Source organism: Triticum dicoccoides, chromosome 6B (assembly GCF_002162155.2).
Source record: "Triticum dicoccoides isolate Atlit2015 ecotype Zavitan chromosome 6B, WEW_v2.0, whole genome shotgun sequence".
NCBI classification, from domain to species: Eukaryota; Viridiplantae; Streptophyta; class Magnoliopsida; order Poales; family Poaceae; genus Triticum; species Triticum dicoccoides.
The window spans coordinates 518,057,277-518,083,915 of NC_041391.1; positions in this window are offsets into that span (position 1 = coordinate 518,057,277).

Sequence of the window (26,639 nt, forward strand, 5' to 3'; positions counted from 1 at the left end):
AGGTAGTGAAGCTCTTCCACACCGGCGACGATGAAGTAGCGGCGGCGCTAGGGTTTGGGAAGCTCGAGTGGGAGTGAGAGCGAGCGGAGTAAAAGTGAAGTGAGGAAGAGGCAGGGGTATTTATAGTGGAAGTGAAAAACTGTACGCCCGAGGATTTTGGACGAACGTGCCCCTGGCCCTTCTCATTCGCTTGACATGTGTCACCCACGTACTGAGAGGTGGCGATCGTGTAGGATCGTGGGTGAATAGATAAGTATTGTCGTGGGATGCGGAACGGTTTGAGCAGCAAAGCCGAAAATTTAGATCAGATATATTAAAATTTCCGTTCGCAATTTCTTCAGCTGTCAAGCACACAGTGAAGATTTTGAACGAGTTTCAAATAGAACGCACATGAAGAATTTGTGAATAGACAGGTTGAGTTTAGCATAGAGGGAAAATCCATCCTACCACCCGGTGGTAGTTACCCCACATATCTCATATACTACCATGTGGTACTATATATACAACTTTATTATTTTAAATATGTTCATGTACTATATCTAAGATATTTCAAAGCAAGTTACATGAAAAAATTACATATGAGCCCATAGTTTTTGTTATATTTGTGAAATACGTACACATTTGTACGTAAAAAAGTGCATACTCAAAACATGGTACATACTATCTAAAAATTAGTATATATACTAGCTAATCATTGTTATATACTACATACTACACGTACATACTCTCGGTTTCGATAGATACTACATACAACATACAAAACGCAAATGATGGTAACTATCACTCCTTGTAGGAAACATTTGTCCTATATATATATATATATATGTGTATATATATATATATGTATATATATATATATTCAAATGAAGAACAACACCGGAAAGAGTGAAGACAATGCAAAGTTGAAGAATTTGAAAAATTGAGGAATTTCAAAAATGAAGAAAAACTCAAATTGAAGATTTTCAACTTTGGTTGATGGTGTGACCCATCGTATAAGAAAGTTGATTTCAGACACCGCGTACAATTGCGTAGGGCTCTAAGAATCAATTTCTTTATTAATTTCTTCACACTTAGAGGGTTAGTCTTCATTGATTGAAGAAAAATGTTACTTCGTGTGTTGCGCATCTAAGTCATCAAGTCAGCATAAGTGTTAGGATGTGTGTCCAGTTCAGAGAACATTCGAAGATTCTAGGATATTTAGCTCACACCGCAACTTGCTAAATCTCTTCTCATCCAAGGGCTTAGTGAAGATATCGGCTAGCTGATCTTCAGTGCTTGCGTAATCGATGGAGATATCGCCCTTCAACACATGATCATGAAGAAAATGATGACGAATCTGGATGTGCTTGGTCTTCGAGTGCTGAAGTGGGTTATGAGCAATCTTGATAGCACTCTCATTGTCGTAGTAGAGAGGCACATTCTTCACGTTGATGCCATAGTCCTTGAGTGTTTGCTTCATCCAAAGTAATTGAGCATAGCATGATCCAGCAACAATGTACTCAGCTTCTGCAGTGGAGAGTGATACGCAGTTCTGTTTCTTCGAGGACCAACAGACCAAAGATCGTCCAAGGAAATGGCATGTGCCTGACGTTGACTTGCGGTCCACGCGATAGCTAGCATAGTCAGAGTCTGAATATCCAATGAGATCAAATGAAGATCCATTGGGATACCACAATCCAAGTGTTGGTGTGTGAGCTAGATATCGAAGAATATGCTTCACAGTCTTATGGTGTGATTCCTTCGATGTAGCTTGAAATCAGGCACACATGCAAACACTAAGCATAATATCCGGCCTAGATGCACATAGGTACAATAAAGAGCCAATCATGGAGCGATATACCTTTTGATCGAAGTCTTTACCATTTTCATCAGTGCATAGATGGCCATTTATGGGCATTGGAATTTTGACCCCTTTGCAATCTTGCATGCCGAATTTCCTCAGTACGTCCTTGAGGTATTTCTCCTGAGATATGAATATCTCATTGCATTGTTGACGAATTTGAAGACCTAAAAAGAATTTCAACTCTCTCATCATAGACATTTGATATTCTTCACTCATCATATAGGCAAATTCATCACTATAACGTTGATCAGTACAGCCAAAGATAATATCATCAACATATATTTGGTACACAAACAATTCATCATCATAAGACTTAGTGAAAAGAGTTGGGTCGAGTGAACCAGGTTTGAAGCCTTTCTTCATGAGGAATTCCTTCAAAGTATCATACCACGCCCGAGGGGCTTGCTTGAGGCCATACAAGGCCTTGTTGAGTCTAAAACTTTGTCAGGATTCTTTGGATCTTCAAAACCAGGGGGTTGAGCAACATATACTTCTTCCTCAAGCTTACCATTAAGGAATGCACTTTTCACATCCATTTGATATAAGGTGATATTATGATGGTTAGCATAAGCAAGTAATATGCGAATAGCCTCAAGTCTAGCAACAGGTGCAAAAGTTTCATCGAATCAATTCCTTCAACCTGTGTGTAGCCTTGAGCTACAAGTCGTGCCTTATTCCTCACCACAAGGCCATTTTCATCTTGCTTGTTGCGGTAGATCCACTTTGTGCCAATAATGTTGTGCTTGCGAGGATCTGGACGTTTGACCAGTTCCCAGACGTTGTTGAGCTCAAACTGATGTAATTCTTCTTGCATAGCTTGAATCCACTCAAGCTCCAGAAATGCTTCATCTACCTTAGTGGGCTCTGTGATAGAGACAAAAGCAAAGTGCCCACAAAAGTTAGACAAATGTGAAGCTTTTGAGCGTGTGAGAGGACCTGGTGCATCAATGTCATCAATGATCTTCTCGACTTGCACTTCGTTTGCAATACGAGGATGAGTGGGTTGTCTTCGAGGAATTTGATTCGTATTCTCTTCAGGAGCATTTCCCTCAGCACCATTTTCTTCAAGTGCGCCAGCTCGACGTTCATCACGTTCTGGAATGAATTCTTCAGCAGATTCTTCGGTGGGAATGACATCCTCAGTAGCCTTGAACTTGATAGATTCCTCAGGTGCTGGTTCATCTAACACAGAAGGTAGGTGCTCTTTTTGCGAGCCATTAGTCTCATTGAACCACACATCTACAGTTTCAAAAACTTTGTGAAGAACGTTGTTGAAGACTCTATAGGTGTGCGAGTCCTTTCCGTAACCAAGCATAAAACCCTCATGTGCTTTCGGTGCAAATTTAGAATTGTGATGAGGATCTCTAATCCAGCAGTTAGCACTGAAGACTTTGAAGTAACTCACATTGGGTTTCTTGTCAGTGAGGAGTTCATAGGCAGTCTTCTTGAAGAATTTGTGAAGATATACCCTGTTGATGACATGGCACATAGTATCAATGGCCTCAATCCAGAAATGATGAGGTGTCTTGTATTCGTCAAGCATAGTGCGAGCCATCTCAACAAGGGTCCTGTTCTTGCGCTCCACGACGCCATTCTGCTGAGGAGTATAAGGAGCAGATAACTCATGAGTAATACCAAGTTCATCAAGATAGTCATCAATACCATAATTCTTGAACTCGGTCCCATTGTCACTTCTGATGTGCTTGATCTTCACACCAAAGCTGGTTGAAGCCCTCGAGGAAAATCATTTGAAGACTTCCTGCACCTCATGTTTGTAAGTGACAATGTGCACCCATGTGTAACGAGAATAATCATCAACTATAACAAAGCCATATAGAGATGCATCATTTAGAATTTCAGAATAATGATTGGGACCAAAAAGATCCATGTGAAGCAATTCAAATGGTCGAGTAGTAGTCATGATAGTCTTCGCTGGATGCTTGGCCTTTGTCATCTTTCCAGCTTCACAGGCTCCACATAAGTGATCCTTGAGGAATTTGACATTTTTAATGCCAATGACATGCTTCTTCTTCGCAAGCGTGTGCAAATTCCTCATGCCAGCATGACCAAGTCGTCGATGCCATAGCCAGCCTTCTGAAGCTTTTGCAAGTAGGCATACGACCGGTTGTGGTCCTGTAGAGAAATCAACAATGTACAAGTCTCCTCTCCTAAAGCCTTCGAAGACTTTGGAATTGTCAGCTTCCATGATCACAACACAACGATATTTGCCAAGACCTAGACCCAATACCTCATGTCTGTCTCAATGCTTTAGGATACAACCTTACCTAGACCCAATACCTGACTTTTGCCTTTGTTAGCAAAGATGATATGCTTCAGATGTGACGGTGATAAAGGAGCATCCATCAATAGATTCTTGTCACCAGTCATGTGATTTTTACATCCACTATCGAGGACCCACTCATTGGCTTTGGGTTGATCATCCTGCAGATGAATTAGTGCAACTTATGAACTCATATAATGACATCAATATCATCAGATCAATTTCATCAATCAATAGCACAGATAAATCAGTATGGAGGACGTGAGAAATGAAAATTCATTTCTTCATGATTAGCCTGCGTCCTTTCAGGCACTGTTCAGGTCTCCAGCAAATTCTTCAGACATTTTGAGCACGTCTGGAGACCTAACCCTGCATAAAAGATTAGTTCTTTTTCTTCACCACCCACATCTGAAGGGGTGGCAAAGAATTCATCACTCTACGAGCACCATATGAGAAAGCTGGCATAGAAGCCAGTCCGTTTCGTTTCACATGAGAGGGGTTAGGGTAAGCATATGAATAAGCAGAGAAATTCTTTGAGGACTTATGAACATAATGATTTGAATAATAATGCTCATATTCATAGCCCTTAGCTCTACCCTGGGAAACAGAGGGGTTAGCACGATGATGATCATGTGAGGATTTTGATCCTGTTGAGGAATTTGATCCATATGAAGAATTTGGTCCATATGAAGAATTTGATCTGGAGTTCCTATTCTTCACAGGTGGTGTCATGAGGACATTCACCTAAAGACTTTCAAGGCAACTTTTGGGAACCCAGATTTTCTTCATAGGGGAACCGTTCCTGCAGTTAGTGCCAACATATCTAGCAAATACTTCACCATTCTGATTTTTGAACAATTTATAGTTGGAGTCAAATGACTCATCAAAAGAATGAGGAGATTCACATGTAAAGCCAGATAAATTGGATGGATCAACTAGAGGTCCCTTTGCAGCAACCCATGAGGTTTTGGGGTACTGCTCAGGCTTCCAGTATGTTCCATCAACATTGAGTTTCCTCTCAAAGGCAATACCCTCTTTCCTAGGGTTCCTGTTGAGGATCTGCTTTTTAAGCACATCACAAAGAGTCTGATGCCCTCTGAGGCTTTTGTACATGCCTGGCATGTATAATTCCTTCAGCACTGCATCATCAGTGATACTAGTAACGTCCTCAGATGAGGAATTAGTGATAGCAGAGACAGGTGAAGAATTTGTAACATTAGAAGCATTTGAACATTCAGGTGAAGAATTAGCAGATTCACGTTCAATGCATGAAAGTGCTAGTTATCGACTAGAGGGGGGTGAATAGGCAATTTTTATCAAAGTCTACTAAACGTGGAAGTTTAGAAGATAAACAATAGAAATGACCTAATTGATATGCAGCGGAAGATAAACTACAACAAGCAAACCATAGTCAAGTATGCAATAATGTGAAAGTACAAAGACTAATAGTAGCTTGGTAGTAAGGATCGGGATGGAAGATAGTATGAAGCCAACCAACGATAGTAGTCAAGCAATGAAGTCAAATAGGTACGACAAATAGGCAATGACTTCACGAAGACAAACTCAAAGTAAAGGGAGGGAGAGGATAGAACCAGTCACTTGTTGAAGACACAGGATTTGTTGGACCAGTTCCAGTTGCTGTGACAACTGTACGTCTGGTTAGGGAGGTTGAGATTCAACTCAGAAGACCGCGTCTTCACCTTATTCCCCTTGAGCTAAGGACACACAGTCCTCGCCCAATCACTCTGGTAAGTCTTCAAGGTAGACTTCTGAACCTTCACAGACTTCGTTCACCGGCGATCCACAATGACTCTTGGATGCTCAGAATGCGACGCCTAACCGGCTGGAGGATACACAGTCCTCAAGTGTAATAAGTCTTCAGGTCACTCAAACAGAAAGACTTCAGTGATGCCTAACACTCTTTGGCTCTGGGTGTTTGGGCTTTGTCCTCACAAGGATTTATCTCTCTCAAAGGCTTCGAGGTGGGTTGCTCTCAAACGACAAAAGCCGTGAACTAACTATGAGCAGCCACCAATTTATGGTGTAGGGGGTGGGCTATTTATAGCCACAAGGCAACCTGACCTGATATGTCCTAAATGACCCTGGGTCACTAAGGAACTGACACGTGTTCCAACGGTCAGATTTCAAACACACACGGCAACTTTACTTGGGCTACAAGCAAAGTTGACTCATCCAGCTCTGGATAAGATTTGCTCTCATTGTCTTCGCTCGAAGACATAGGATTTGGGTTGAGCATCACTTCAGTCATTCTGACTTTGTTCACTTGGACCCCACTTAACAGTACGGTGGTTCCTATGACTCAACAAAGAAGAAAAGGAAACAACAAAACAACACAGTCTTCGCGCTCCATAGTCTTCACTCAATGTCTTCTCATGTCATAGTCTTCAATATGAATATCTTCACATACCACCATTGTTGTCAATGTCTTCATACATTTTTAGGGGTCATCTCCGGTAGGTAAACTGAATCAATGAGGGACACTACCTGCGTTATCCTGTAATTCTCACAAACGCATTAGTCCCTCAACCAACTTTGTCGTCAATACTCCAAAACCAACTAGGGGTGGCACTAGATGCACTTACAATCTCCCCCTTTTTGGTGATTGATGACAAACTGGTTGAAGTTTTCAACGGGGATAAAGTCTGTGAAATTGTAAAGGATAGGGTATTGTCTTCATAAGTGGCAAAGGCTCCCCCTGAAGATGTGCATATAAGTAATTTGCTTTTGGAATGCAAATGCACATGGCAGGTTGTACTTGTGGAGATCCTCTTCAACTTATGAAGATAATTCATCATGCATGAAATGATATAACTAAGAGAGTGACATGCATAATGAAAAATGGACATCTGCAGAATGATCTAAGTGCGGAAGTTATCATCGCACATGGAAAAGCAAATAAGTAGCAGACGAACATCGAGTTTAAGTGTTACAACTCAAAGAACGAAATGTATCAAAAGCAAGAGTTGTAATCACTAGGCAAAATATAAAGCAACTGCCCATATGAACCCGCTTGAAGACTATCAAACTCATATGCTTCTCCCCCTTTTGTCAGGAATGACCAAAAAGGTTTGAAGACATGGAGCATCTACTCGTCCTCATGAGGAGTAGGTGAAGCAGCTGGGTTGTCGTTGTTGTTTGGCAGCGCAGACGAACTTGGTGCAGTGTCGATGCGTGCAGAAGTAGGGGGCAGTGAAGTAGCATCGTCTTCATCATCGATCACTTTGGCATTCACAGTTGCCGCGGAGGAGGAATAGTCAGAGTCTTCAAGGGATGGAGTTCGACGTAGGACAGCATTCTGTGGAGGAGTGGAGTCAAACTTGAATCTTTCAGTGAAGCCATCGTCTTGAAGATCTGCTTCAGCACAGAGCAGTGTCAAACTCTTCCATGATCACCAACAGGTCTCGTGAGTGACAAAGGCATTCTTGGTGGCAAGATTTCAAATGCGGTTGACGTCCACCAAGAGGCTTTGCATCTGTCGCTTGAGCCAAAAGTGATGCTTGTCTTGTTTCTGATGCAGTGCCACAAGAAGTTCTCGGTCATTTAGGACGCGAGATCGCTTCTTAGGCCTTTGGGCAATTGTGCTCTCAGTAGCTTCAGTTTGCGCGCGATGAGGCAGACGAGTGTTCCCAGCCATTGGATAGACACGAGTTACTGCTTGGACTCCTTCCATGGGCTGAGTGAAGCTTTGGTGTTTAGCATTTTGAAGACAAAGAGGCTTCTTGGCAGGCTCAGGGTATATGGCTTCAACTGACATATCAACCTCTGGTAGAAAGATCAGATGATTGCGAGCAGAGGGCTGATAGTTGATAGTAGAGTGTAGCTTGATGAGGCGCATGACCCATGGAGCATGGAATTTCAGGCCAAAAAGGTCAGATCCAGACGCAGCCAGTTGCCGGAGGAAGAATTCTTGTGTATTGAAGCTGATGCCATTGAGGATGTAAAAGACCAATGTCTTCATGGTTCCTTCAAGTTTTGCAGCTGATGAATGCCCTTTGATAGGCCATAGAGTCCGCCTGATGATGTGATATATTGTGCAAGGCAGATACTCAAAGTCATCAACAAAGAACTCCTTTGGGTATTCGGCGTCAGGTGGCAGAGGCTTCATCATGCTCAACATCTGGCTCATGTTGGGCTCTAGCTTATGGAAGATGCTCTCCAGTGCATTGCGGTGGAGTTGACAATCAGGTTCGAACAGCTCTTCGGGAGTGGGTAGGCCTGCAAGCTCAATGATGTCAAGAGCTTTGGCTTCATGATGAACATTTCCTGTCATCCACTCGAGAACCCATGTCTTTGTATCCCTGTTGTAGCCGCGAATGTGGAGGGTAGCATAGAATTGAAGCAAAAGTTCCTCATTCCAATGTTCTTCGTCTGTCACAAAGCTGAGCAGACCTGCATCACGAAAGTAGTCAAGTGCTTCTTCTAAGCATGGCAGTCCAGCAATGGCTTCAGTGTCGAGGCGCATATGAGAGAAAATGCGCCCTTGATCATACATAACGCAGGAGTAATAGCTTCACTGCTGATAGCTCCAGAAACGATCAGATGATATTCTTGGCCTTGAGTAGGGCCTTGGTGGCGGAACAGAAGCAGTGGCAACAACAGTGGCTTCAGGCTGCACAACAGAAGCTTCAGGAGCAGTTGCAGCATTGGCTTCTGGCGTATTGGTTGGTGCAGGCTCCACACTTGCTTCAGCCATGACTACGTCATTGGCTTCATTTGTGTTGGTGGTGGCAGCCGCAAGATTTTCAACCTCCACTTGATGAGCTGGAGGGTCTGGCACTGGCACGTTTACTTCAGGAACAACTTCTTCAGTAATGGGGGAGTAGGGACACGTTCTTCTTCTTGTTCGACATCGGCTGATGCAGCCGGATTGTCTTCAGCAGCTTTGGCTTCAAACACGAAGACATTCACAGTCGGAGTGGCTTCTGGAAACACTTGACGTGCAACAGATTGGTGGTGCACTTCTCCTTCTGGAATGCTCGAAAGAGGGACTTGAGGCCTTGGTCCTTTGCGAAGCCTGTGTAATACGGGCGACGCCTTTGGAGATGGAGTTGGCTGGGCCTCATCCTCTTTTTCTTGCACAGGTGGTGTGACTTATTATTGTTGGGGAGTACTCGGGGAGTCTTGTTGTTGTGGGTGATCAGCCCATGATGCATCCCGAGCAATTGGCATCAGAGGACGACCAATGCTGATGAGTTCGCTGTTCGTGAGAATAGACGATGATACCAAGTTGTGTTCGATCTGAGGAAGAACTACATCATCTTCAACATTGTCATTGTGACCAATGTCTTCAGCAGCGGTGGGATCAACAGGCTCATGAACTATCAGCCGTCGTTCTTGGTGTTCAGATGCAGGGCGAACCATTGAGATAGGTTCAACAACTAAGGGCTCTGTGGGAGCAGCCCGATTCTTCTTGGTTTTGCGCTTCTTCTTGGAGGGAGCAACATCAGAGGCTTCTGTATTTTTCCTTTTTCTGGCTTCAGCCTCGGCAACCCTCGTCTTCTTTAGTTCTGAAGCGGTTGACATGACCTTTGGCTTCGAGCCAGTCATGCTTCTTGGGAAGACTATGCGAGGTTCATCCTGCCTTGAAGGTGCAGATTGGTCAGTTGATAGCTTCTTCTTCTTTGCAGCCATTCTGGGGTCAATGCCAGGACAACCAAGAGCCTTGCGCTTCTCAGCCTCATTGTAGGCTAGCACACACTTGTCAGCCAGACTCTTCATGCGCTCACGAGAGCCTCTAGCTTCTTCGCGCTTCTTGTGAAAGGCTTCTTTGAGCTCGTGCAGCATGATCTTGAAGTTTTTGACATCTTGCACGCTGAGCTTGGCCACATGCTTCTTGAACTGAGCTTTCTCATAGTCGATCTTGTGCTTCAGTTCAACGATGCGCTGAGCAAGAGCTAGCTCAGAAGCAATGGCGCCATTGAAAGTGACGCAGAGGCCAATGGGAAGTCGCAGATCATCAAAGCTGAGATTTGGGGTGTTGAACCACTCATCAATTAAGTTATGGATGATTGCCACATCAAAGAGAGGCAAATCATTGAAGATCTCTGCTTCTTCCTTGCTCTTGATCAGTTGCTCAAGAGCATCATCTGCAAGATCTTCATCGCTGGACAGATCAATGTGCTCTTCTCGCAGAATGGCAGCAGGAGTCAATGTCTGATCAGTATTCTTGACTATTTTCTTTTTCTTCTCCGTCTTCTTGGAGATGCGTGATAGATCTTCAGACTGCACACTGTCTTCAGGAGGTGCAGTGACCAGTGGCTTCGCACGTGAAGCTTTTGGAGGAGGAGCTGATCGTGAAGCCTTAGTCTTCTTTAGCTTCTGCGGCTTTGGAGTAGGAGCTGGGGCTTCATCAGTGTCAGCATCATTATCAGAATGATCCACTTTGGCACCTTGGACCAAGATGTAAGTGATGAGGCCATCAAGGTTTGAAAAGGGGCCGATGACATTGGGTTCTGCATCACGTGAGCCGTCAGCACGGGGAGCAGAGGGACCAGGGTTGAAGTCTAATCCCAAAGACTTCTTGTTTTCCTTGGCTGATGCCTTTGCGTGCTGGAAGTTGCGCTTAAAGAGATTATCATCACGACACCAGAGCAATGATGATGGGTCAGCATTTTCAGGCTGAGGTCCACGGACCATACAAGGAAAGAAACCTTGTGCAATAGCTTCGATAGAGAATATCACCCCAAGGACTTTTGATGGCATTATTCTCAGCGTATTCCTGGGTCACGAACTTGTATTTGAACCATTGTTCAGCCCAATATCGTCGAATCCATTGGATTCGTGTCTTGCGCTGATTATAATCCTCTTCAGGATCTGTCTTGTAAATCTCTGCGAGGTCATCAGGCAAATCTTTTGATGTTCCCCCTCGATGCTGTATGCCGCCCTTCCTTACTGATTTCTCTGCAGCCATGAACTTCAAACTGAACGGCTTCAACACGTTCAAAGGCTTCAAAGGCTTTCGCTTGCTGGAAAAACAGGAACTGGCTTCGGGAGAGTTAATGTGTTGCTGTAAGAATTCTGCAAATGAATGCAGACTATGAGAACCAAGGGATTCTCCGACGGACATGTACCTGTGACAGCATTAGAGATACGAGGGAAGGGGAAGAGGTCATATGCATTCTCAGAAGATTTTGAAGATAAATCAGTTTGAAGACATTGACCTCATGATGCGAAGACATTCACTTATATGTTGAGAGTTGGTTCCAGATTTGTACGAATCCGTGAATAAGTACAAGTGAGGAATCTAACTAGATATGAAGCTTAAGTGAATATACTAGGCAGTATGAGATGCAGACAGAATAGATCTAACATTGTATAGGCAGAAACCAATTTTGGTAAATAGGATGAATCATTGAGGATCAAAAAGATGGTAAAAATAGAGTTGTATTTACCACACGAAGAACTGCTAGATGGGATGAATAGGAGAATGAGCAGTTCAATCCACCGTGCCCTAACTTGGCGACGGAGGACACCTACGGCGGCGGCGGAGAGGACGATGTCCGCGGCCGGCGTGAGGACGACGTCGTAGAAGTCGCGGCAGCTAAGCGCTTCGTCGCCGGCGTCGTCGAGAGCTAGCGGTGTCGCTAGGGTTTTGACGAGGTGGAGAGGTGGAAGAAGGTTTTCTTTACCGCAGGGGACATGTATTTATAAGGAAGTGTGTGGCATAGCACAATTACGCAGGTGCCCCTGGTGGTTCACATCTGAGGGGCATGTGGCAAGCATGCAACATACTCAGAGTTGTCCCACGTTCCCACGCCCGCTAGGTTTGTCGGATGGTTGTTCCAGCTTCTCCGGATTTCAAACAATAAGGATGAATCATTTAAAATAGACTTAATGTTTGTCTCTATGTCTTCTACTGACAAGGATGCAGAGAAGACATTCGACAGTTTCAATAGAATGCATATGATTTGGACAAATAGAGTTTGAGATAGAAAGCATAGAGAGATTAGGGTCCGATCACATTCACTTAGTTCAAAAGATTCAACAAGGAAGACATAGCTATAAGTGAATGTTGTAGAGGACAGAACACTAGTATATATATCAGAAAGCAATCAAATCAACATAGTGAAGTAAATCATGAAGATAAGTTGAAATTTGAAGACAAACCAAATGCAAAGACATTGCAAAAATAACGCCATGAGTGAAACACTTCAAACCGAGAAATTTGGTGGTGGCGTTACCCACCGTATAGGAAGTATTAGACCCAGACACGGCACACAATTATCATGGCGCTCCGAAGTCAAATTCCACATGAATGTATTCACACTCAGAATGTAAGTCTTCATTGATTGAAGATATACTTTACTTCGTGTGTTGCACATCTAAGTCATCAACATGCATAAGTGTTAGGATGTGTGCCTGATCACAGGACATTTGAGGATTCCAAGATATTTAGCTCACGCCGTAACTTGCAAAACCTTTTCTCATCCAAGGGCTTTGTGAAGATATCTGCCAGTTGCTCTTCAGTGTTGACGTGAATGATGTCAATATCTTTCTTCATGACATGATCTCTGAGAAAGTGATGACGAATTTTAATGTGCTTTGTCTTCGAGTGCTGGACTGGATTGTTGGCAATCTTGATGGCGCTTTCGTTGTCGCAGAAGAGAGGTACTTGTTTCAGATTGATGGCATAGTCCTTGAGAGTTTGCTTCATCCATAGAAGCTGAGCGCAGCAAAATCCAGCAGCAATGTATTCAGATTCAGCAGTTGAGAGTGATACACAGTTTTGCTTCTTTGAAGACCAACAGACAAGTGATCGTCCCAGAAAGTGACATGTGCCTGATGTAGACTTGCGATCCACCTTGTCACCAGCATAATCAGCATCCGAGAATCCAACCAGATCAAATTTTGAGCCCTTTGGATACCATAATCCGAGTGTTGGGGCGTAAGCCAAATATCGAAGAATTCGCTTCACAGCTAAGTGATGCAATTCCTTTGGTGCCACTTGGAATCGAGCACACATGCAAACACTAAGCATAATATCTGGCCTAGATGCACATAGGTAAAGTAAAGAACCAATCATGGAGCGGTATACCTTTTGATCGAATTCTTTACCATTGTCGTCGGGACCCACATGGTGTTTGGCTGGCATTGGCGTTGTGTAACCTTTGCAATATTGCATTCCAAACTTCTTCAGACAGTCTTTGAGATATTTTTCTTGAGATATGAAGATGCCATTCCTTTGCTGACGAATATGAAGACCAAGGAAGAACTTCAGCTCACCCATCATGGACATCTGATATTGCTCTTGCATCATGTATCCAAACTCGTCACTATATTTCTGGTTGGTGCATCCCAAGATAATGTCATCCACATATATTTGGCACACAAACAGTTTACCATCATATGTCTTCATGAAGAGTGTGGGATCGAGGGATCCAGGTTTGAAGCCTTTGCTCTTCAGGAAGTCTTTGATCGTACCATACCAAGCGCGAGGAGCTTGTTTGAGGCCATACAGTGCTTTGTTTAGCTTGTACACCATATCAGGATGTTTTGGATCTTCAAAGCCAGGTGGTTGAGCAACGTACACTTCTTCTTCAATCTTGCCGTTGAGGAATGCACTCTTCACATCCATTTGATATAGTAAGATGTTGTGGTGGTTAGCATAGGCTAGCAGTATGCGAATAGCTTCAAGCCTAGCCACAGGAGCAAATGTTTCATCGAAGTCAATTCCTTCAACTTGAGTATATCCTTGAGCCACAAGACGTGCTTTGTCTCTGACGACTTGACCATGCTCATCTTGCTTGTTTTGATATATCCATTTAATGCCAATAATGTTATGCTTGCGAGGGTCAGGATGCTTGACTAGTTCCCAAACATTATTCAGCTTGAACTGTTGAAGTTCTTCTTGCATAGCTTGAATCCATTCAGGTTCCATAAAGGCTTCAGCAACTTTCTTGGGTTCTGATATTGACACAAACGAAAAGTGCCCACAGAAATTTGCTAACTGTGTTGCTCTTGAGCGAGTAAGTGGACCAGGTGCATTGATGCTATCAGTTATCTTCTCAGTTTGTACATCATTTGCAACACGAGGATGAACTGGACGAAGACATTGCTCTTGCTGATCATTGTCATCATTGGGAGGATTGTCTTCGGTCTGAGCATTGTCTTCGGTTGGTTTGGTGCAGAAATGATAAGTTCCTCTTCAGGCTGTGCTTCAGAAGGCATGATTTCACCAGTTCCCATCAGCTTGATAGATTCGCTGGGCGGAGCTTCATCTAGTGTACTTGGCAGGAGCTCTCTTTGTGAACCATTGGTTTCATCAAATCGCACGTCCACAGTTTCAACAATTTTGTAGAGATAGAGGTTGAAGACTTTGTAAGAGTGCGAGTCCTTTTCGTAACCGAGCATGAAGCCTTCGTGAGCTTTAGGTGCAAATTTTGACTTGTGATGGGGATCCTTGATCCAGCACCTAGCACCAAATACTCTAAAGTAGCTGACATTTGGCTTCTTGCCAGTAAGGAGCTCATAGGATGTTTTGTTCAGAAGCTTATGGATGTAAACACGGTTGATGATGTGACATGCTGTATCAATAGCTTCAGGCCAGAACTTTCTTGGTGTCTTGTACTCGTCGAGCATTGTTCGAGCCATCTCAATGAGGGTTCTGTTCTTGCGCTCTATGATGCCATTTTGCTGAGGTGTGTATGGAGCAGAAAACTCATGAGTCATTCCCATTGTATCCAGATAAAGATCAAGCCCGGTGTTCTTGAACTCAGTGCCATTGTCACTTCTGATATGCTTGATCTTGACGCCATAATTGTTCATGGCTCGATTAGCGAAGCGCCTAAAGACATCTTGCACTTTAGTCTTGTAGAGAATTATGTGCACCCATGTATATCTTGAGTAGTCATCAACAATGACGAAGCCATAGAGACAAGCAGTTGTCGTGAGGGTAGAGTAGTGAGTAGGGCCAAATAAGTCCATGTGTAACGGCTCGAAGGATTGAGATGTCGTCATGATTGTCTTCGAGGGGTGCTTTGCCCTAGTCATCTTTCCAGCTTTGTAGGCACCACACAAATGATCCTTCTTGAACTTGACACCCTCTATGCCTATGACATGCTTCTTCTTGACGAGTGTGTGTAAGTTCCTCATGCCAGCATGCCCCAGCCTCTGATGCCAGAGCCAGCATTCTGAAGCTTTTGCAAGAAGACATACGGCAAGCTGTGGACCTGTTGAGAAATCTACCATGTATAGATCATCTTTCCGATACCCTTCAAAGACTAGAGACTTGTCAGATTCCATTAGTACAAGGCAACGATATTTTCCGAATAGCACAATCATGTTCAAGTCACAAAGCATTGAGACAGACATTAAGTGGAAACCAAGGGATTCAACAAGCATCACTTTATCCATGTGTTGATTTTTTTAGATTGCAACTCTACCTAGACCCAATACCTTGCTTTTACCAGTGTCAGCAAATGTGATGTGACTCTTGTCTGATGGACGTAAGGTTGAGTCCATGAGAAGACTTCGATAACCAGTCATATGATTAGTGCATCCGCTGTCCATAATCCATTCTGAAGCATGAGGTGTCATACACTTGGCACCACGTGCCATGAAGCAGTAGGTGGGAGCAGGATCGTCCTTGTCATCAGCTTCAGCGTTGGTGTGGAAGTCATTGTCTTCAGTGTTGAAGATGGACTTGGCAACATAGGTTGTGGCTAGAGCCAGACTTGCAACGCCAGGGTCGGACTCCTCTTCAGACTCCACCTCCGCCTCCTCAGAAGCAGATTCCTCCTCTGAATCCATTTCCTTGCCAACAAAAGCACGAGCCTTACCAGATGAGCTCTTCTTATGAGATGAAGACCTTGATGAGGACTTGGAAGAAGACTTTGAAGATTTCTTCTTCTTGTTGTCATCAGAATCATATTCCTTGCTCTTCTTCTTCTTCTTCTTCTTCTCATTGTCCCACTGTGGACACTCAGAGATATAGTGTCCAGGTTTCTTGCACTTGTGACATGTTCTCTTCTTGTTGTCATGAGTGGAAGCTTCATCATTTCTTGAGCTAGATTGTGAAGACTTTCTGAAGCCCTTCTTCTTGGTGAACTTCTGGAACTTCTTCACAAGCATAACAAGTTCCTTTCCAATGTCTTCAGGATCATCAGAACCGCAGTCAGATTCTTCTTCAGATGAGGAAACAACTTTTGCCTTCAAAGCACGAGTTCGGTCATAGTTGGGACCATAGATATCTCTTTTCTCAGAAAGCTGGAACTCATGTGTGTTGAGCCTCTCAAGTATATCAGACGGATTGAGTGTCTTGAAGTCAGGGCGTTCTTGTATCATGAGGGCAAGGGTGTCAAAGGAGCTGTCAAGTGATCTCAGTAGTGTCTTGACGATTTCATGCTTGGTAATCTCAGTGGCGCCGAGAGCCTGAAGCTCATTTGTGATGTCGGTGAGGCAATCAAACGTGAGTTGGACATTTTCATTATCGTTTCTCTTGAAGCGGTTGAAGAGGTTGCGAAGAACACTGATCCTTTGGTCTCTCTAGGTTGAGACGCCTTCGTTGACCTTGGATGGCCAGTCCCAGACTAGCTTTGACGTTTCCAGAGCACTCACACGGCCATACTGTCCTTTGGTCAGATGACCACAGATGATGTTCTTTGCAGTAGAGTCCAGTTGAATGAACTTCTTGACATCAGTAGGGGTGACACCTTCACCAGTTTTGGGAACGCCGTTCTTGATGGCATACCAGAGGTCGACATCAATGGCTTCAAGATGCATGCGCATCTTATTCTTCCAGTAGGGATATTCAGTTCCATCGAACACGGGGCAAGCAGCGGAGACTTTGATTATCCCTATAGTCGACATAGCTAAACTCCAGGTGGTTAAACCGAATCACACAGAACAAGGGAGTACCTCGCTCTGATACCAATTGAAAGTGCTAGTTATCGACTAGAGGGGGGGTGAATAGGCGATTTTTATCAAAGTCTTCTAAACGTGGAAGTTTCAAAGACAAACAATAGAAATGACCTAATTGATATGCAGCGGAAGATAAACTACAACAAGCAAACCATAGTCAAGTATGCAATAATGTGAAAGTACAAAGACTAATAGCAGCTTGGTAGTAAGGATCAGGATGGAAGATAGTATGAAGCCAACCAACGATAGTAGTCAATCAATGAGGTCAAATAGGTACGACAAATAGGCAATGACTTCACGAAGACAAACTCAAAGTAAAGGGAGGGAGAGGATAGAACCAGTCACTTGTTGAAGACACGGGATTTGTTGGACCAGTTCCAGTTGCTGTGACAACTGTATGTCTGGTTAGGGAGGCTGAGATTCAACTCAGAAGACCGCGTCTTCACCTTATTCCCCTTGAGCTAAGGACACACAGTCCTTGCCCAATCACTCTGGTAAGTCTTCAAGGTAGACTTCCGAACCTTCACAGACTTCGTTCACCGGCGATCCACAATGACTCTTGGATGCTCAGAACACGACGCCTAACCAGCTGGAGGATACACAGTCCTCAAGTGTAATAAGTCTTCAGGTCACTCAGACAGAAAGACTTCAGTGATGCCTAACACTCTTTGGCTCTGGGTGTTTGGGCTTTGTCCTCGCAAGGATTTCTCTCTCTCAAAGGATTCGAGGTGGGTTGCTCTCAAACGAAAAAAGTCATGAACTAACTATGAGCAGCCACCAATTTATGGTGTAGGGGGTGGGCTATTTATAGCCACAAGGCAACCCGACCTGATATGTCCGAAATGACCCTGGGTCACTAAGGAACTGACACGTGTTCCAATGGTCAGATTTCAAACACACACGGCAACTATACTTGGGCTACAAGCAAAGCTGACTCATCCAGCCCTGGATAAGATTTGCTCTCATTGTCTTCGCTCGAAGACATAGGATTTGGGTTGAGCATCACTTCAGTCATTCTGACTTTGTTCACTTGGACCCCACTTAACAGTACGGTGGTTCCTATGACTCAACAAAGAAGAAAAGGAAACAACAAAACAACACAGTCTTCGCGCTCCATAGTCTTCACTCAATGTCTTCTCATGTCATAGTCTTCAATATGAATATCTTCACATACCACCATTGTCGTCAATGTCTTCATACATTTTTAGGGGTCATCTCCGATAGGTAAACCGAATCAATGAGGGACACTACCTGCGTTATCCTGTAATTCTCACAAATGCATTAGTCCCTCAACCAACTTTGTTGTCAATTCTCCAAAACCAACTAGGGGTGGCACTAGATGCACTTACAATGCACTTCAGACATAGAGGAACAAATTCTTCCTGAGTAGCGCTGATTTGTTGAGCAAGTAATGAATCACGCTCCTTCTGAAGATCTTCATACCTCACTCTTAGCTTCTCAAGATCTTGTTTTCTTTGAAGAAGTTCAAGAGAAAGCTTCTCGTGATCAGATAAGAGAGTGTTATGATGACCTTGAAGGTCGTCAAACTTGGAATGAAGTCTCTGAAGACTTTCAGCCAAAGCTTTTGACTGGCCCATTTCTTCACCCAACATGTCATCGCTCTTATTTAGCATGTATTGAACTTTTCAAGAGCTCTTTGTTGTTTAGTGGCAAGGGAAGCAAGTTTGACATAGCTTGGTCCAAATTCATCTCCAGATTCATCATCACTGGACTCAGATAGGTAGCATTCAGTTACCTTAGCACTGTTTGCCATAAGGCAGGGTGTAGAAGATGATGGTTCTGGTTCGAATGTCATCGCATTGAGAGATTCCTTGTAATCCTCAAACCAAGGATCATGACGGGTTCGATGACCTTCATAGACTTCAGAGAGCCGGTCCCAGATTAGCTTCGCATGATTGAGGTGCATGACGTTCCTGAACTGATTTTGAGACAGACAGGAGCAGATGACATCCTTCGCAGTGAGGTTGAGTAGAGTGTACTTGTGAATGTCATCAGCCTCAGCCATCTTGCATAGATCGGTAAGACCAATCTTAGTGACGGTCCATAGTTCGCTGTCCATAGCCATGAGTCGCTTCTTCATCATGGCCTTCCATCGAGGATACTCATGACCGTCAAAGATGGGACAGGATACGTTCCTCAATCCTGCAGTCGACATAACTAAAACTCCAGACGGTTAAACCAAAATCACACAGAACAAGGGAGTACCTTGCTCTGATACCAATTTAAAGTGCGTTATATCGACTAGAGGGGGGTGAATAGGCAATTTTTATGAATTCTTCACTGAGGGATTTGCTTGTGAGGAAATTCCTAAATGAAGAACTACTTGCAGCGGAATAAGCACTCAAAAGTAAACATAGCAGAACACACGCATAATCATCATGATGAGATGAAGACCAACACAGAGTACAAAAAGCGTAAGCACAGGATAACACAAGATGAAGATGGACAGACTGAAGAAATCAAACTGAGGAAATTGAGAAAGTCTTCAGTCCAAGTCTTCAAACAGATACGAACAAGCACACAACAACAGAAATGAGGAAATGAAAGAGTTCAGGAAATAGAACCAGGAAGCTTGGTGAAGACAATGATTTGGTAGACCAGTTCCAACTGTTGTCTCAGTTGTACATCTGGTTGGAGCGGCTGAGTATTTAAACTCGAGGACACACAGTCCCGGACACACAGTCCTCACCGTATTCTCCTTGAGCTAAAGTCACACAGACCTCGCCAAATCACTCGTGGTAAGTCTTCGGGTGACTTCCGGACCTTCACAAACTTGGTCACTCAGCGATCCACAATTCCTCTTGGATGCTCTAGACCTTGATGCCTAATCATCTGGAAGAAGCACAGTCTTCAAAGGTAACAAGCGTCAGATCCATGCAGGATCAATCTCTTCAGTGATGCTCAATCACTTTGGGGTTTTGAAGGTTTGGGTTTGGGTTTTCCTCACTTGATGATTTTCACTCAAAGTCCTCGGAGGATGGGATGCTCTCAAATGACAAGTGTCAGTTTCTCTCGAAGCAGCTAACCAGCTAGTGGTTGTAGGGGGCGGCTATTTATAGCCTAGGGAGCAGCCCGACATGATAAGACATAAATGCCCTTGTCTGATATGACCGTTAGGTGGGTAGATATTTTGGGACAGTTGGCGCGTAGTACAGCAACGGTCAGAATTTTGAGTCTCAAATTCCTCAGGGCTATCATGTTCCTCACTGTGTAGGCCATCCGCACTGGCGAATTCCTAACTCCTGAATCAGAACAAATTCCTCAAAGACCAGAAGAACTTCCTCTCTGTCACTGAAGAATATGACTGAATTGTATGAGATTTCCAATGGCTTCACTCGAAGGGATTGGTAGGTGTAGGATTTTGAGTTGAGCATCACATGAAAAATTTTCCTTAGTATTTCCTCGACCCCCTTTAATAGTACGGTGTTTCCTATGACTCAAGAAAGAGAAAATGAAACTACAAACACGAAAGTCTTTACGCTTTGTTGGGGATATAACTACTAGTATGACCCGCCATAAGGAGCCGGGTTATACTTACAAGCATTCTTGAAGGCAAAAGCTCAAGCTTGAAGACGGCGGCTTAGTAAAGGCCCAACGGCCCAGAGGTGACCTAAGGCCCATAGTGTTAAACCGCCTTGATCATGTAACTTGTATTGTAAGGAAAGAAAGATTAAGAGACCGAGTCGGATACAATCTATAAGCCGGCCGGGACTCTGTAGAGCCGCTGGGCGTCAACCTTAGTATATAAAGGGACGACCCGGCGGCAGTTCAGGGTACGAAACAACGACTCGAGAGCTAGGTCAAGCGATTCTGCTTCCTGGTTATCAAGACATACATAATCCCAATCACAACTAGACGTAGGCTTTTACCTTCATCGTAAGGGGCCGAACTAGTATAAAACCTCTTGTGTCTCTTGTCCTGATTAACCCCTTCAAGCTTCCTAGTTGTGATGGCTCCACGACTAAGTCCTTTCACTAGGACATCTGACGTGACAATTCCACGACAGTTGGCGCCCACCATGGGGCCAGCGCACGGTGGATTTGAGTTCTTGAAGGGCAGCTTCGAAGGGCTCAAGGGATACGATGTGGGCCGAATGACCAAAAGTCGTCGCAGCAAGCTCTACATCAACGACGTAGGCTAGGGCCCCGAGGCCGGCTCAATTGAGTACGGGTACCGGGTCCCCTTCGGCGGAATCCACGTCTTCATCGGCAAGATCGGCGAGCCGGGCCCTGAGCCGGACATCTGCACTGACCTCGTCGAAACGGCTCAACGTGTGAAACCCGCCCGGGCTCTTCCGGCTGTGAAGCATGCCTTCGTGGGATGCATCCACGGAGAGCTCTCTGAAGAATCTGCCTCTGGTGGTGAGGCCGCCATCTACTCTGACGGTGAGTCGTCCACAGGTGAGACGGATTCATTATACCAGCTGCAGGATGGCGGGCTTGGCGGCTGTTCCGATGGCAACAGTATTCCGAATTGTCTTGAGCCATCATGCAGGGTCGGGATCATCATGGCTGGCACCCAACCCATCCAAGACTCCGCAACTGCAGCAGCGGTAACCTCCGGGTCAGCGGCAGCCAGGGCAGGAGGTCCTGTGTGTTCACCGGCCCAGGTGTTAATGGATCTCACCGACAAATTGACCACCCTGTTAACCGCCGTGGTCAGCCTGGTGGATCAAGCCAGTCATGATGTGGAGGTGGCACAATTAAAGTTGGATATGGTGCAAGCTAAGGAGGACCTGGCAGCAGAAGATGTTAGGATAACCGCAGAGCGGGCGCCTCTGGACGTTCAGGCTCAGCAGATCCAGGCGCACGCTTTCCGGCTTATGCAAGACCAGAACGCGGCTAATGAGGTCATGAGGAGAAGGCATCAAAAGACCCAGTCTCGACTTCCCCCGGTTTATGACCCTCAGAACCTCTTTAACACGCCAGGAGCAGGGCCCAGTAACCCGCCGTGGCTCATCCCACAGACAGGCAACCCACCATGGCTCCCTCCGCGCACAGGGCCAGACCATGTTTTGACACCTGGTGAGGGAGCATCGTTTCAGTCACCGGTGATGGGACCTCCCCGTGTAAACATGGCGCCACCTCAGTACGTACCAACCCCTCCGGGTCATTACCCCAACCCATTGGAAAACATGATAGCAGCGGCAACCCGATTGGCGGCTCTCCCAATTGATGGCGACTCTCCAACTGCAGTTGAAACCCGCCGGGTCAGGGAACTTCTTCAGACAGCTTTGGTACAGCAGGAGGCGTACTCATACAGCCGAGACAGGATCCGCTCGACCCCTCGTCCAAGCCGAAGCCCGAGTTATAGCAGGCACATGGATTCAGCGGCCGTATCAAGCAATGTTAGATGTCGTGACCAGCCAGGTGGCGATAACCCGCCACGTCATGAGGCCATTAACTTAGTGGAGCAAGAGAGACTATGGCAACTGGTTGAACGGGTGGCGGAGCAAGCGGCTCAGTTGACGGCTTATCAGCCATATCCGGTTTACCCGGCGACTTCTGTTGAGGCAGGTATAGCCACCTGGACTGGAGGAGTCTTGTGTCTAGTGCCGGCTCTGTGTAACAAGCGGTTGCCTACAGATTTTAAAGGGCTGAGGAAGGTGCCAAATTACACAGCCGACTTACAGTCTGGGGCATGGATTGAAAGCTACGAGATGGCTATGGAGTTGTTGGAGGTTTCTGATGCAGCAATGGCTAAGTACTTCACCATGATGTTGGATGGAACCGCCCGCACCTGGTTGAAAGGCATGCCGCCTACTTCAATCAGTTCATGGGCAGAGTTAAAGGGCCAGTTCATCCAGAACTTCAAAGACACGTGCAAGCAGCCCATGTCGATCGTGGACCTGACGAATTGTAAGCAAGAGTAGGGTGAGTCTACAACCCATTGGGTACGCCGGGTTAAGGCCATAATACATTCATCTGATAAGATGGATGCCGGCTCTGCAATCTTAATGTTGGAGAAGAATTGCCGTTTCTTACCTTTGAAACAAAAGCTGGGGCGGCTCAAACGTGAGTGCAATGACTGTTGGGTTTCGTAGTAATTTCAAAAAATTTCCTACGCGCACACAGGATCATGTGATGCATAGCAACGAGAGTAGAGTGTTGTCTACATACCCAACGCAGACCGACTGCGGAAGCGATGACACGACGTAGAGGAAGTAGTCGTACGTCTTCACGATTCAACCGATCAAGTACCGAAACTACGGCACCTCCGAGTTCGAGCACACGTTCAGCTCGATGACGATCCCCGGACTCCGATCCAGCAAAGTGTCGGGGAAGAGTTTCGTCAGCACGACGGCGTGGTGACGATCTTGATGAACTACAGCAGCAGGGCTTCGCCTAAACTCCGCTACAGTATTATCGAGGAATATGGTGGCAGGGGGCACCGCACACGGCTAAGGAATCGATCACGTGGATCAACTTGTGTCAACTTGTGTGTTTAGAGGTGCCCCTGCCTCCGTATATAAAGGAGGAGAGGAGGGGAGGCTGGCCGGCCTAGGGGGGGAGGCGCAGGAGAGTCCTACTCCCTCTGGGAGTAGGATTCCCCCTCCAATCCTAGTCCAACTAGGATTCCTCGGAGGGGAAAAGAGGAGGAGGGGGCCGGCCACCTCTCCTAGTCCTAATAGGACTAGGGGAAGGGGGTGGCGCGCAGCCCATCTAGGGCAGCCCCTTCTCTTTTCCACTAAGGCCCACTATGGCCCAAATAGCTCCCGGGGGGTTCCGGTAACCCTCTCGGTATTCCGGTAAAATCCCGATTTTACCCGGAACACTTCCGATATCCAAATATAGGCTTCCAATATATCAATCTTTACGTCTCGACCATTTCGAGACTCCTCGTCATGTCCGTGATCACATCCGGGACTCCGAACAACCTTCGGTACATCAAAATGCATAAACTCATAATATAACTGTCATCGTAACCTTAAGCGTGCGGACCCTACGGGTTCGAGAACAATGTAGACATGACCGAGACACGTCTCTGGTCAATAACCAATAGCGGGACCTGGATGCCCATATTGGCTCCTACATATTCTACGAAGATCTTTATCGGTCAGACCGCATAACAACATACGTTGTTCCCTTTGTCATCGGTATGTTACTTGCCCGAGATTCGATCGTCGGTATCCAATACCTAGTTCAATCTCGTTACCGGCAAGTCTCTTTACTCGTTCCGTAATACATCATCTCACAACTAACATATTAGTTGTAATGCTTGCAAGGCTTATGTGATGTGTATTACCGAGAGGGCCCAGAGATACCTCTCCGACAATCGGAGTGACAAATCCTAATCTCGAAATACGCCAACCCAACATCGACCATTGGAGACACCTGTAGTACTCCTTTATAATCACCCAGTTACTTTGTGACGTTTGGTAGTACCCAAAGTGTTCCTCCGGTAAACGGGAGTTGCATAATCTCATAGTCATCGGAACATGTATAAGTCATGAAGAAAGCAATAGCAACATACTAAACGATCGGGTGCTAAGCTAATGGAATGGGTCATGTCAATCAGATCATTCTACTAATGATGTGACCTCGTTAATCAAATAACAACTCATTGTTCATGGTTAGGAAACATAACCATCTTTGATTAACGAGCTAGCCAAGTAGAGGCATACTAGTGACACTCTGTTTGTCTATGTATTCACACATGTATTATGTTTCCGGTAAATACAATTCTAGCATGAATAATAAACATTTATCATGATTATAAGGAAATAAATAATAACTTTATTATTGCCTCTAGGGCATATTTCCTTCAGTCTCCCACTTGCACTAGAGTCAATAATCTAGATTACACTGTAATGAATCTAACACCCATGGAGCTTTGGTGCTGATCATGTTTTGCTCGTGGAAGAGGCTTAGTCAACGGTTCTGCAACATTCAGATCCGTATGTATCTTGCAAATCTCTATGTCTCCCACCTGGACTAGATCCCGGATGGAGTTGAAGCGTCTCTTGATGTGTTTGGTCCTTTTGTGAAATCTGGATTCCTTTGCCAAGGCAATTGCACCAGTATTGTCACAAAAGATTTTCATTGGACCCGATGCACTAGGTATGACACCTAGATCGGATATGAACTCCTTCATCCAGACTCCTTCATTTGCTGCTTCCGAAGCAGCTATGTATTCCGCTTCACATGTAGATCCCGCTACGACGCTTTGTTTAGAACTGCACCAACCAACAGCTCCACCGTTTAATGTAAACACGTATCCGGTTTGCGATTTAGAATCGTCCGGATCAGTGTCAAAGCTTGCATCAACGTAACCTTTTACGATGAGCTCTTTGTCACTTCCATATATGAGAAACATATCCTTAGTCCTTTTTAGGTATTTCAGGATGTTCTTGACCGCTGTCCAGTGATCCATTCCTGGATTACTTTGGTACCTCCCTGCTAAACTTATAGCAAGGCACACATCAGGTCTGGTACACAGCATTGCATACATGATAGAGCCTATGGCTGATGCATAGGGAACATTTTTCATATTCTCTCTAACTTCTGCAGTGGTCGGGCATTGAGTCTTACTCAATTTCACACCTTGTAACACAGGCAAGAACCCTTTCTTTGCTTGATCCATTTTGAACTTCTTCAAAATTTTGTCAAGGTATGTGCTTTGTGAAAGTCCAATTAAGCGTCTTGATCTATCTCTATAGATCTTAATGCCTAATATGTAAGCAGCTTCACCGAGGTCTTTCATTGAAAAACTTTTATTCAAGTATCCCTTTATGCTATCCAGAAATTCTATATCATTTCCAATCAGTAATATGTCATCCACATATAATATCAGAAATGCTACAGAGCTCCCACTCACTTTCTTGTAAATACAGGCTTCTCCGAAAGTCTGTATAAAACCAAATGCTTTGATCACACTATCAAAACGTTTATTCCAACTCCGAGAGGCTTGCACCAGTCCATAAATGGATCGCTGGAGCTTGCACACTTTGTTAGCTCCCTTTGGATCGACAAAACCTTCTGGTTGCATCATATACAACTCTTCTTCCAGAAATCCATTCAGGAATGCAGTTTTGACATCCATTTGCCAAATTTCATAATCATAAAATGCGGCAATTGCTAACATGATTCGGATGGACTTAAGCATCGCTACGGGTGAGAAGGTCTCATCGTAGTCAATTCCTTGAACTTGCCGAAAACCTTTTGCGACAAGTCGAGCTTTGTAGACAGTAACATTACCATCAGCGTCAGTCTTCTTCTTAAAAATCCATTTATTCTCAATTGCTTGCCGATCATCGGGCAAGTCAACCAAAGTCCATACTTTGTTCTCATACATGGATCCCATCTCAGATTTCATGGCTTCAAGCCACTTTACGGAACCTGGGCTCACCATCGCTTCTTCATAGTTCGTAGGTTCATCATGATCTAGTAGCATGACCTCCAGAACAGGATTACCGTACCACTCTGGTGCGGATCTTACTCTGGTTGATCTACGCGGTTCAGTAGTATCTTGATCTGAAGTTTCATGATCATTATCATTGGCTTCCTCACTAACTGGTGTAGGTGTCACTGAAACAGTTTTCTGTGATGAACTACTTTCCAGTAAGGGAGCAGGTACAGTTACCTCGTCAAGTTCTACTTTCCTCCCACTCACTTC